This window comes from Rissa tridactyla, chromosome 4 (genome assembly GCF_028500815.1).
Source record: "Rissa tridactyla isolate bRisTri1 chromosome 4, bRisTri1.patW.cur.20221130, whole genome shotgun sequence".
NCBI classification, from domain to species: Eukaryota; Metazoa; Chordata; class Aves; order Charadriiformes; family Laridae; genus Rissa; species Rissa tridactyla.
The window spans coordinates 50,224,516-50,237,036 of record NC_071469.1 but is presented as its reverse complement, the minus strand read 5'-3'; the positions used below and the strand labels follow the sequence as shown (position 1 = coordinate 50,237,036).

The window sequence follows — 12,521 nt, the reverse complement described above, 5'->3', positions numbered from 1 at the left end:
TCTGTTCAGTTCCTAAACTATAGAATTGCTATCCTTCATGGCCATTCCCCATCACTGGGCACATTCAGATGGCCAGCAAGCATTAAGAGCAGCTGTTACTGGGTCTTCTCCCTGCATGGGACCTGCCTCAGCAGTGCTACCAATCCCAAACACACAGTGGACGTCACTGGGTCCTGGTTCCTCTTATGCACCAAGATCACCATGAATCAAAAGGGTGAACTGTGAAGAAAACTAAACACAGACTGTCAAGGGAACTTTGTTTTTCATATAATGGGACAAGCTTGCCTGATCCCGAGTATGGGATCCTGTCAAATCTTGACATAACAAACATGGACAGCAACAGATTGTTAAAAGACACCTTTTCCTTCTTGATAGATGATGTGAGTTAAAGAACTGAAGTTCTGTGTGTGATTAACATTCGAAGAGAGTAGTGGAAAAGACTAGATATTCACAATGATCAGTCATTTGGTAGAAGAGAAACATGACTAAAGCCTAAGAAAAGAGAATTCTGACCTGTAGATAACGGCGTAGGGAAACATTGAAATTTAATAAGCATAACCAAAGTTTAAGGAAAAGAGTGAAACCAGACCATTTTGCTTATACAAAAAGTGAAAAGCAGTTTCAAGCTGTTCTAAGTCAGCAACAGCCCTGCCTTCCTTTTAAATAAACATGAAGAATCATAAAGGAAGCTGTGGAACATATTAGTCTTTCTATTTTATTAAGCATTGCTGACAAGCTGCTTGCATATGGAGGCAGTACTTGAATCCTCTTATAGCTTACTACTTTCAAAAGTGAACAAAAAATGCTGACATACTTTTGACTGCACGGATCTAGGATCAAGCTCACTAATCAATTTAGGGATTCAAGAGAGATCCTAAAAATCTCAGACTACATAAAATATCTCATACATAATCTCACAGGCAGACTGTGATTTTTGTAATGTAATCAAAGCTCATGGTACATATTTTCCTGTATATGTGATTTCACTGATTGTTGTTCAATTCTTTTAATACAAAACCCACTAAAATCACGTGCATAACCATCAAAATTAGCAGCTGACCATAATACTGTCTCATTTATTAATTTGCACATAATTTTGTTCTGATATTTACAGTTCTAGTGAGAAATTTTGTTTTGTAGGTAACTTCGATTGGGTCACAGAGGCTTGAAGAATTAAAAGAAAATATATCCTCCTTTCAGGAAAATCTGGGTAAAACCACAGCACATGTGATTTTGGTACATGAAGTTTAAGTTCAATAAACTTGTCTCTCCATAATATAATAATTTCTATTGTTTCTGGTAAAGATGGAACTGAATAGTGGTTTTCATTTAGTTGTATTCTCAAAACTTCTGTATGTTTATTGTCCAGTTGAGTTAACAGGACAAATTTAGAATTGTTCTACAGTTGCTCTACAGTTTTCATCTTTGATGTTAACAATCCATCACTGAAAAGCAACCTGCTGTCAGAAAGACTTTCTAGAATTTCTGCTTAGGGAACTGAATCCCGTATTGTCAGTGTTTCCATTACAGCAGAGACAACCAATTCACCAAACTGAACATGAGCCAGCAACGTGCCCTTGCTGCACAGAAGGCTAATGGTATCCTGGGCTGCTCTAGGCACAGCATTGCCAGCAGGTCGAAGGACCCTTCCCCTCTGCTCGGCACTGATGAGGCCACACCTGGAGTATTGCATCCAGTTCTGAGCTCCACAGTACAAGAAAGATGTGGGCAGACTGGAGAGAGTCCAACAAAGCGCCACAAAGATTACGGACTGAAGCATCTCTCCTATGGGGAAAGGCTGAGAGAGCTGGGACTGTTTAGCCTGGAGCAGAGAAGGCGCAGAGGGGATTTTATTAATGTCTAAAAACACATGAAGGGAAGCTGCAAAGACGATGGAGGTCTCGCCCTCAGCCATTCTCTGATTCTATAATCTAATAGTTCGTAAAAGTATTTACATAGAAGGAAAGTAAGAAGCCTCACACTTATTTGGTAAAAATATGTGTTCTAATCTGCTCTCAGATTCTTTTATTCACCTGTGTGCCTAGGAGAATTATGTGCCTAGCATTCAACTCAGAACTATCAGAGGAGATTTTTTCTAAAACAAATGCTGCTTTGAGGAAAAAAAATATGAAAAAATACAAACCACTCACAAAAAAAGTTAAACTTTTCCTAACATTGTGCTTGGGACTTTTGTGTTACAATTCTGACTAGGCCCCATATATGTATATACACATAGCTAGTGTTAGAACATTTAGGAAATTATGTCCCTATCAAGAGCTTACTCTTTAGGGTTGATAATTGCTTTTAAGTTTATTGTAGCAGGACTTCAGGGTATCTAACATTTAATTGAGTCAGAGTGTTAAACCTTAAGAGTATACACAAAAGTAACTACATAATCAAAAAAGTAAAAGCTTCCTTTGCAGCAGAATAATTCTGGTTCCGCTGAGGTCAATGACAAAATTTCTGCTGACTTAAATAAGACCACAAGTTTACAGAGCATCTTTTTTTCATGTGATTTCACATTTTATCTTCCATTCCAAACTCTGTCTGTAAACTCAGCATCTTGAAGATCAACATTAATCTTCGCTCTAACTTTTTTTGCTATATTTCCAAAACAATGAAGGACAAGCTTTTTCTGTTTCTGAACCACAGCAGGCACACACACAACTGCATTCATTCAAAACACTGTTAACTCACCTTCCTTTGGTTAGAAATAGACTTTAGATATGTTCCCTGAAATACACAGCATACGTAATCTCTACTGTAACAGTAGCCATGTAGCCCTTTGTTAGTATTTTTTGACATCCTATTCCAGTTTTTACTTAAACTAATTAGTCCAGATTAGGAAAAAGTGCATGTCAAAACCCCTATCCTATGGCAAAACCTAATTGCAAAGCATGATTTCCATGGGTAGTAACCCTTGCAAAGAACAAAAGCCGTGCAATACTACCATTGTTATTTTTCTGTTCTTAGCAATGGTCATGCTTTTCAACTTCCTATAAAATGTAAACATTTTTGACTGAAATTAACTGCTGTATTCAACATGAAAACATCTGACTTACAAAAAGGCTTAGAACAAGATTTCAAGTGTTTTCCCTCTAAAACAATCCTGAGAAAAATGGCCCAAATCCTGCCATTTTCCTAAGGCGCTAATTTCAGGTTCAGAATTCAAATCTAGGCAAATTCCCTCCTTTCCAGAACTGAGTGTCACTGACATTAAACTCCATAGGGAGGAATAACTCCTTTGATTTCAAGAGTGTCTCCAGATTAAGGCAGGTGTAGATGAGAATAGAGCATGGTCCTTCATTATATATTCATACCCCATGTAATATGTATTTGGTTTTGTAGAATCATAGAATCATTTACGTTGGAAAATCTCAGTAGAGTGAAAAAGAAGGACTGTTTCTTTTAAATTGAATTTTTAAGAATGTAAAATTTAAGAATATGGACCATGAGGCTTGAGCACGAATGATCCATCAGTTTGTAAATAATATCTTTACAATGTGACAGCATTTTTTTTTTCTTCAGTGAATTTTAAATAGCAAGAGTATGATACTCTGACATAGAGACAAATGTGTCAGACATCTTAATTTCTTCTTTTGTGGAGTTATTGTGACTGTAAAATACAATTTGCATTTATTGAGAATAAAATCTTAACTACGTATCCTTCAAAACATTACTGAGAAACAACCTGGTAGCCGTATTGTTCTACCCTGTCCTCATTGTTAGCATATATTCAAAGGGAAATCCTGGTATGGGGAAAAGACCTTCAGTTTAACCTCTGAGCCAAGGAAAAAGTAACACAACAGATTTCTACATTTTCATTGCAAAAAGGATAATGGTTTGCTTTAACCATGCAAGATCCCAAAGAAAGTTATAGCTTTCAATAAATTGTGGAGGAAAATAAATGTTGTACGCAAAAAGATCTTTGATGGAGATAATTGCCAAAATGGAAAAAAAAAAAAAGTTCATGGTACAAATAACATTAGTCAAGGAGATAACTTGCACTTTCAAGATCTGTTTTCAGGTACTCATAACTTTCTAACTAAATTACTTCAACTAAATATCTTCAGCATCCTCTAAACCCAAAATCTAGACATCATTTTTATGTGTCAGACAAATTTCTACTTAGCCCTTTTTGGTCTTTATAAAAAAAGCCACATGTACTTTTTATATTCAATGTTTTTCAACTCTCTTTTTCTTCTTAAATCACTAATGGCATATCCTTGGCCACTGGAAAACAACAGAAACTTTTCTTTTTTAGATTTATCCAAATTAAAAAGGATTGAAATACTATAATGCATATAATATACATAAGAACCTATTTTCTTACCGTCAAAGCTTGGAGGACTGTGGCCAGTAATGAGGACATCAAAAGTGTTATAGCCAGGACTCACAGCGATTGTATTTCCAGAATCTTTGCATGATCTCAAGATAGATTATGTGATTTCTCTACACACCTGTCACCCTACCTGTAAAATGGAAATAATACTTAGTGAACGTATTAAACAGGATGGACTCACCATTAATTGGACTAGGGAGCATAAAGCTTCACAGTTGTGACACCATAACCACCATAACACCAGGCAAGGCGGTAGGAAAAATAAGGTAGCAGAGAAGGCAAACCCCCACCTTTCTAAATAATTATCATTCTTTTCTGTACCCTATATCTGATCTACCAATATCTACCAATATCTGATATTGAATAATTTAAGATCTCTGAATGCATTTTGATATAAATTTTGTACTTTGTACTTTGACAGACATTGACTCAAACTGGATGGTTGAAAAACTCAGGGAACTATTTAGGACCTAGCAATGAAGAGACAGGAGGCACCATATTTATACTCACAAGTGCTCTGAAATATGGTGTAAGTAAATTAAAATACCAGTCTTCACCTTTTGCTCACCCAGTGCTCAGCTCTCTCTTCTATCTCCACATTCCCATTAAAATTGTACATCATTTAAAGAGTATATGAAATGTGAAATATCTAATTGTCTTTCAGTGTTATCTTAAAGAGGTCAATGAAAACCTTTGAGACAATAACGACTCTTGAAATTCTTCTGGAATTTACTTGGCTACTGCTATTCCAGAACAGACCAATAGTCTTAGTCCAATATGATGTCAATTCTAAAGAGAATAGGGGAATATTCCATACTAGGTAGTTCCATAACTTTTCTTTCATAAAGTAGTATAAGTGGAAGAATAGCCCAGACCCATTTGCATTGGATTTGCACTTATTCCTGGAAAGGTTAGAAGGGGAAAACATAACTATATTTTGGAGACAGTAGGAGGAAACAAGTTTAATACAAATGAGCATCTTTGTCCCCATTAGGGTTCTTTGAGAAGTTCTAAAAGGAACTTGTGCTTGAGAACATTTTCCATTCTTTATCGATTGTATGTTAGAAATCTTGGTAAGACGTTTAGAAATCCTGTCAGTCACAACTGGTGAAAATGATGACAAGAATAACGATTATTTAAAGTGTATATTATATATATATAATTTTTTTTTTAATCAATGATATTTTAGACACAGTTTTCCTACCATCTCTCCAGACTTCATTCCCAGTGTGTATGGTACAGTTTTAAATCAAAACTCACCTTACTGTATCAGATTTGAACTTTCAGATCTAGGGAAGAGTTTCTTGTTAAGGGAACTACTTCTGGTGATGAAGAGGATAAAACACCTGCAAGAAAAGAAACATTATTTTAAGAAGCTGCACATACGACTATAGGATTGTTTGGGAGTAGGAAAAAAACCCCAAGAGGTGATACACAGGAGTCTGGACTTCGTCAACACTTGTACCAATTGCTTTTTGGGTGTTTTTCAGACCTTCTACAGTAGCTTAGATTGAAACTGCACTTCCTTAAAATTATATTTGCTTTACATTCCTTTGTGCATGTAGGTGGAACTTATCTTCAATGTTCTAATAAAATTACTTATAATTTAAGAGCTAATAAGTATTACTAGCACCCAAGTTTATCGTACTGATAGTCCTTGGACAATAAGTAGGGGTAATATTAAGAAAACTAGAATACTAGGCTGAAGTTTTTAAATTTTCCAAAAATTGCTCACAAATAACATTTGATGAAAAGCAGGAAGTCAAGGGATATGGGCTTTCATTTAAAATGTTTCAAGTAGGTCTTATTTTCAAAAGCAGACACAGCTATTTTGTTAAATCCAGCTCCATTTAAAATGCATTCTCCAAAGATGAGCCAAATTAAATGAATCATCACTTTTGGAAGACACATTTACTAATTCCATATATGAAGGCATAGATCCGGAAGCAGGAATTAACCATCTGTAGTCCTAAAGTACATACAGTACATTTTACTAGAATTCCTTTTCTGGAAGAGAAATTTAGAAGAGGAGAGATATTTAGGTTCAAAGTACAACTTTGATGCAATCTCTCCCAAAAGTAAGGTTATAAAGCTGTTTCAACTTCATATAAAAAACTTTCCCCAGAAATATGATAAAGACAAATGAGCTTTAAAATAAAAATACTGATAATATCAAACTACTCCTATTTTGATAATTTTCTGGGGTTTGTTTTTGGGGTTTTTTTTTAATTACCTCCCCTCTCTTCCAGTTTTCTTAGGAAAACAAAAATAAACAAAATATCAATATACCAACTGATATTTATTGATATAAAAAAATCAATAAATAAAATCTTCCAAAGTGATTATTTTTTACACAGGTATTTTCCCTTAACATTCTCTTAAGAATTCAAAAGTTATTAAAATCACAGAATTACATTTAACTAGCTGTTTCATTTCGTGTATGACTACCCCAGATATAAGAATGATCAGTTTGTTTCTGCCTTTTATACAGATACGTATATGTATCTGTGTACAATCATGTTTATCATGACATATGGTAATGCTTAAATTTTGTTATTAGTGTGTTTTTTTATGGCCAAAGACACTGTAGGAATGGACATTTTCATAAAACAAAATGTTGTCAAACATCTGTGTCTTAAAACATAGAGAAAATTTCTCATATATGTATTCTAAATTAATGTAGCTTGTAGCTATCGCAAAGTAAATGCTTGTTAAATCTACAAACAAATACACTGGAATGAGAGGTAGGTGCAGACTGGTCCTTGAACTCAATAGTCTAGGATTTTCTGTTTGTTTGTAGGCAGAGTGGCATTGGCATTGTTCCCATGAAATTAATGTGTTTAAGATAAGAAGTTCTTATTATTCACATAAGAACTTCAGCTTGCTTAAGTTAAGCTGACATTAAACTTTTTTGAACAACAACAAAACATCACTAAACCTGACTTTATTCCACAAACAAAGCCTCTAGGAGTGATTTTAAAAGGTGTTTAAATATGTGCATTGGAACGTTCTGTGATTTACAGTTGTTGCTTAAGTGCATTAATCCCCTAATTCCCAAATGTCTCCATCTTTAAAAGTCTTTCAAACAAGAACACTGTTTGTTTGTTTGCTAATATAACAGAAAATAACATGTGCTAAATGTTTAATGCCAACGTGTAAGCTACAAGGATAAGGAGTATTTCTTATAGGTAGTCAGCACCATTCAAGTCAGCTTCATCATACCAAGGTATCAGTGGCTATCCCATTTTCCAAAAGACTTAATTTCTATTTCTTACTTCCTTTGAGCAGAAGAAAACCTTGTCACTATGATATTAGGTGGGAGGCAGTGTATGGCAAGATTATGCGTCAGTCACTAAGTCTGCTGGTCAGTGGAAAAAAAAACCCAAGCACCAAACCAAACAAAAACTAGTCATAATGAGCAGACCGATTCTATGCAGAGAGAAAATACACTAGACGATATACTCACAGCTTCAAATTTATTTCCAGAATATGCTAATATTAAGACAGAGAAAACATCTGAGATACCTACCCTACCTTGCTGCACAAAACTTCAAATGCCTGCATCTTATACATTCCTTCTTTAGCAAATTGATTAATGTTTACTCTGGGCTAATTCTATATTATATCCATGCCCACCTTTGGGATTTGATTCTGTAAGGTGTGTATTTATAGGGCAACCATACTGATGAAGACCTTGTATGCTAAGCTCTAGAACAGCAAAGATTTCTGCTTTGGTTAAATGAGAGCAAGTATGTAAATATATCCCAGCTCTTTGTCACAAAACTGTGTGGGAGGAGAGGAGTTTGTTAGGCAAGGTGCTAGAAGTGAGAGGGAAGCTTTAACTACTTGCAGCTATGACACATTATTATTCATTGTGCGGTGTGTCACTCAGACTGTCGTGATGCACAGCAGAGACCATGCACATTATCAGTGCTGAAGAGCACTGAGAGGGATTGCAGAGGCACGGTCATTTTGAGGAAATACCTCTGTCACGATCCAGGAACAGTTTTCTGCTGTTTGTGGAATGGATCTGGCAGCACAAGCTAGGGGATCATCAACTGGTTACTAACAACCAACAAAATTCATTCATTACAAATGAAGACATATTTGTAAAGGCTTCCTGAAAAGGAGTCAGAATTCTGTATGTAAAGTACTCACTAAATATTATTCAACCACCTCTATCAGACTTGGAGAAAACGATCCAAGCAAAGAACAGGTTAAATGTGCAAAGAGTTGTATGGGTATGGGTGTCAGCAAAACACTTTGCACTGAGTTAGAAGGTTAATAAGAGAAGGTAGAATCTGAAGGCCAGAGAAGGCATAAATATAAAAATTTAAAATCACCCAGGAAGAACAAAAAGAAATAAGGCAGGAAAGTAAGGAGACAAGAGAGAGGCATCAGCTTTAAACACACGCACATAAAATTGAAGAGGAGTCAATCAGACAAAGGCGGCTGTCTGAAATTCTTCATTAAGAAAATACCAAGTTATGGTTATAAATAATTAAAAACAATTTTTATATCTTTGAAAGTTAGCTTATATTAACAAAACTTTATATATGTTATTTCAACTAAAATTTGCTTCCTCAAGTATTTGCAGAAAATTAAATCGCGAGTAAATTCATTTTTCACTCCCCCATCTTTAAAATGATTGCAATATTGTGATAAGTTCTTCAATTTTTCTGCTCCTCTCTGCCTTCCTTACCCATATACAGCAGTACTCTGTTTAGCTTTGGGTTTGTTTGGGTTTTTTTAATTTTATTTTTAAAAATAAACTTCTGACTGGGAGTCAAGAATAAAAAAAAATTCAAAGTCAAACTTTAGCAGCAATTCAGAGAAACAGTTCTGAAACATCATTATCACGTCAGGAAGCACTACTGTACCGCCACTGGAACAAGCCCTGTGTGAGACCTTCGAGCAGCTGGTATCAGCACTACCAAACCTTATCTAGACTTCACTCATGCTAATATGCTTCTTTTAGAACACAGTGGATAACAGGATACAAATCACACTGTAATTTTCCTTGTTAAATCAATACTTTGATCAATAATGATTGAGGTGCAGAGCTTTTCCTCGGAAACTACTAACAGAGGAGCTAATGATCATGCCCCCCTATCAATAATATCCATTTGCTAGTGACATTACAATATTTAAAAAAAACCAACCAAACAAAAAAACCCAACCATAAACTAATAAGTTGTTTTATTATTATTATTACTTATTATTACTTTTTATTATTCTTACTACTTATTATTATTCTTATTACCTTCAAATTAACAAAAAAAACCCATTAAGTTGTGTATTCATGCAGGTCTTTTCATCGCGATGTGTCTAAATTCATCACATAGGAGCCGTTTTACAGACCATGAAAATGTACCCACCTCCTAACTTCTGGTAAATGTTTCATCTTAGTACCACAGAGAATTTTCACACCAAGAACAAGAACTGTCATTCCTGTTCAATTTCTTTTAAAATTTTAGTAGGCAGAATACAATAACATAAGTAGAATTCAACCCCTGCACTGTAATTTTTTTGTCATTACACATGAGACAGTGGTATCAAAGGACCTGAACTAAACTTTCATGGTCTAAGCAGCACAAAGCATGTTCCTCATAGTGTGACCATTTCTTACCTCACTGAATACTTTGAGAACAACAGTAAGCTAGCAATTTAGGGTAATGCAGCTGCTGAAAAAGGTGGTATGGGAAGGTCAGGATGAATATCAAACTGAAAACTAGAAAGCATTTATATATTCATATCTTCATTAACAAACCCATTTATTTCAGTAAGCCCTGTACCATCTATGATTAATATTTCATAACATTCAGAATTGTTATCCAATGTCTTCTAGCAAAACCTAGTATTAAAAAAAAACCCAACCCTCTTTACACTTTTTATGGAACAACCAAGCAAGTTAAAGACAAATAAAAGAGAGAGAAAATATACTATTTCAGTATGTGATGCTCTGTCTACAGTATTTGTGGTGGGTTTTTTTGTTGTTTGTTTGGTTGTTGTTTTTAGTTTGTTTTTTTTTTTTTTTTAAATTAATCTTTACAGGGAACAAATTAAAGCCTCATCATTTTGGTTGGAAGGGAACTCCAAGGGCCATCCAGTCCAGTCTCCTCCTCAAAATAAGGCTAATTAGAGCAAGTGGCTCAGGACACTTCCTTGAACACCTAAAAGAGCCCAAAATTTCTCTGACCAATCTGTTCTGGTATTTGACCATCCCCACATTATTTCGTGAGAGAGAAACAGCTTAGGAACGCCACCTTTCTGTCGTTGGTGCTGAATTCGCCATCGCGAAGACAGTGTATGGTAAATGGAAAGCTTCTATATGATGTCAGAGGAAAAAACAGCATCAGCTTTGCTAATCTATGCACTAGAAATGTTTCATGAGGAACGAAATATTATACTTTTAAATGTAGAATGAAAATACTGAAGAGGCAACTGTAGAAACAGAAAAGGAGGGATCAAGGAATTAAGAATGAACAGAGAACACCTGTATCTCCAGTATCCCAGCAACATTAGCTAAGAGAAGTGATGACCATTATGAAAATTATCAACTGGGAATTGTGGGACATCTGGTTACTTTCTGTGAATTTTATTGATATCCTGCTGTACCTTGTGATTCTCTGGTGTCCTGGACACACTCAATATTGAAAATCAAGTTAGAAGGAATGAAATTATCCAACATAGAAAAATTTGTCTCAAATTCCAGTCTTTAAAATATACATAAATTACAACTGGTACAGTGTAACTATTACTTAAATGTGTCAGAAGTAGCTGCATTTTCTATTTCAAATCACATTGGATCATTCCAGATGAAATTGGCCTAATCTGGCCTACCCAACTGAAATAGGCCTAATCTGGCCTACATAAATTTATGCTGTTATTAGATATGATACATGTTTCTGAATTATTAGAAGTCAGGCTAAAAAGCAGTTTCATGAAAGATAAAATGCAGCAACTTCTTTTTTTTTAATACTGATAAAAAATATGTAAAGGTTTCTCTAGTATACTGATATGTAAAATAGAATATGTTTCTTTTTCTTAGAGAAAGTAAAAGATTTAATCCAAATAAAATGATAGAAACTATGAGATTTAGTCATAGGTAATCTTAGAATATGAATCTATTAAGACCCCACCTGGAGTACTGCATCCAATTCTGGAGCCCCTACTACAAGGAAGATATGGACATGCTGGAACGTGTCCAGAGAGGGGTCACGAGGATGATGAGAGGGCTGGAGCACCTCTCCTATGAGGACAGACTGAGAGAGTTGGGGTTGTTCAGTCTGGAGAAAAGAAGGCTCCGAGGAGACCTTATAGTGGCCTACCAGTATCTTAAGGGGGTCTACAAGAGAGCTGGTGAGGGACTTTTTAGGATGTCGGGTAATGGTGGGACTAGAAGGAATGGATTAAAACTAGAGATGGGACGATTCAGATTGGACATTAGGAAGAAGTTCTTCACCATGAGGGCGGTGAGACACTGGAACAGGTTGCCCAGGGAGGTGGCGGAAGCCCCATCCCTGGAAGTTTTTAAGGCCAGGCTGGATGGGGCTGAGCAGCCTGGTCTAGTGGGAGGTGTCCCTGCCCATGGCAGGGGGGTTGGAACTAGATGACCTGTAAGGTCCCTTCCAACCCGGACAATTCTATGATTCTGTACTGAGTTTATCAAAATATTCTGCTTTCAAATGATACTTGAAAAAACGGAAGTGCAAGATAGTCTGGGGCCAAGCACGGTGCATGTCTATTGAAATGGGAAGCCAAATATGTCCTAAAGATATTTCTAACTATTATTGGCCAGTTCCTACTTGACTTGCTCAAGCAAGTATACACAATGACTGTCAGAATTACCTTCACTAGAAAAGCTAGTTCACTTATATAAAATGACTGTCGGCTATACTTCCACCTACTTGTTTATACATACATACGTACATATCTATGTATACACACACACTTACTTTGTCTGCTCCTTATGAGCAGAATAAGAATAATTTCATGTGCAAATATGGTTCTAAACATTAATCTAGATACAATAACTTGGAGATACTAATAAAATTCAACAGGTTTCATATGAGGAAAGAGAAAATGAAATTATCAGAAGACATGAAAACTCTATTAGGGATCAGCATATAAATTGGGGTATTTCCTGGCAACTGTCATACTTGTGCCAAAGTTCAGA

General features: G+C 35.6%; 1 protein-coding gene across 1 annotated transcript in view; it reads right to left on the bottom strand.

Annotated features, from left to right (window-relative positions):
* Window positions 1-4,465, bottom strand: part of LRRC4C (leucine rich repeat containing 4C) — a 105,345-nt gene extending 100,880 nt beyond the window's left edge. The window contains exon 1 of the mRNA XM_054199788.1: window positions 4,334-4,465. The gene's annotated coding sequence lies outside the window, so the exon portion shown is untranslated. The remainder of the gene's footprint in view (window positions 1-4,333) is intronic.
* Between the last annotated feature and the right edge of the window lie 8,056 nt (window positions 4,466-12,521).